Source organism: Babylonia areolata, unplaced genomic scaffold (genome assembly GCF_041734735.1).
Source record: "Babylonia areolata isolate BAREFJ2019XMU unplaced genomic scaffold, ASM4173473v1 tig00007997_3, whole genome shotgun sequence".
NCBI lineage: Eukaryota > Metazoa > Mollusca > Gastropoda > Neogastropoda > Buccinidae > Babylonia > Babylonia areolata.
This window is the reverse complement of record NW_027468400.1, coordinates 35423-37119: the sequence shown is the minus strand read 5'-3', so window position 1 is coordinate 37119 and position 1697 is coordinate 35423.

The window sequence follows — 1697 nt, the reverse complement described above, 5'->3', positions numbered from 1 at the left end:
CAAATCTTCTGTCATACCCAATTATGAAATCGTTCATTGACTTTTTTTTCTTTGTATATCTCAAACTCTGTTATGCAGAGTATGCTAAATCCACTTCATCATGAAGGAAAGTTGTCAAGTGTGTTATAAAATGTTCATACATTCTCTGTGTTCGTTCTGCAGCATTTATTTTTAGTGCTCTAGCTTTTTGCCTGTCCAGTTAAACTCAACGGTAAAATGCCAATGCTCGCTTTTCTGGTTTAACATATGTCACAGCTTCCAAACCTCCAGTTTGTTTTTCATGTTTATTGAAGTATCGTTACTTTCCTTTCCAGCATGATGAAGCTTGCACTAATATTGAAGTAAACCTATTTACAGCTTCATGCTTATCGGCTCAATCAACGTTGCTGCCCTAGCAAATTATCCAGCAGGCTGTCTAGTTCGTTTTGAACATTGTCTAATTTTATATGATCCCACACAAGCTTTTCTATAACAATAGGCTTGGGTTTCCCTTTTTGGAATCGACTGAATACTTTTTGAGCACCTCAGCTGACAGTGATTGGCATAGCTGAGAGTCTATCCTCTCTCCCATGCTCATTTTCTGCGCAAGTGAGCAATCGTACGGGGATATAACAAAATAGTCTATTACGTATTTCCTGCACTAGAAATGAATTTTAAATCGACCACTGTCGTCACCAGTGCAGGGTTTCCATTGAGGAAAACTAGATCAAAAAAGTGATCCAAATTCTAGGAGTTTTGTACCGAAATAATTTTCTCCCTGATCTTCAGAATTTCTTATTTCCTGATCTGAAAGCGAGCTATCTTTCCACTGTTCAGAGAGAGAGAGAGAGAGATGGAGAGAGAGAGAGAAGAAGAGAAGAAGAAGAAGAAGAAGAAGGGTTTCTCAGTTGTAAAATGTTTCCTGCGACGAAAATGTACAGGAGGGAAGGGGGCAAAGAAAGAAACGAGATAAAGGTGATCAACACACACAAACACACACACACACACACACACAACTCACACACTGTTTTTGGCTGTTGTTTTCTTGTTTGTTATGGGGACCTCCAACCTCCTGGCAAATTTTTCCCACTTCTCCCGCTGTTTTCTTTTTTTTTTTTTCTTTTTTTTTTTGTCTAATGTAGGTCCTCCAACCTCCTATTTTTCCCACTTTTTTGTCCCTTTTTCTTTTCTGACTTAAAAAAAAAAAATCTTATTTCCCTTTTTTTTCCTTTTTACCCCCTATTCATGCACAGTTCTTTGCCTGTCTATTGATGGGGAAACATTTGTCGACTTAAGTGTACGATTTGCGACATGAACTTTGTCTAAGAAAAATTTTTTTGTTTTTTTTTACATAAAAAAAAGTTTTTAAAATATTTTTTCTTATTTATTTATCTTTTTCTTTTTTTTTTTTTTAAACTTATTCATTATTTATTTATTTATTCTTTTCTTTCACCTATTTATTTATTATTATTTCTTTTATTTTTCTCATTTCTATTTTTCTATTTTTATTTTCATTATCATTATTTTTCTATTATTCTTTTTATTTATCTAATTTTTATATTATTTACTTCTTTTTTTTTTTCTTTTTTCTCAGTGTCTGACAAAGCGCGTGGGTAGCTATGGTGGGCATTGTTTGGAAAGGGTGTAGGTATAGGGTTGTGCCGAACGCAGTGACCTCCTTGAGTACTGATATGATACTGTCTGGACAACTTTTTGTT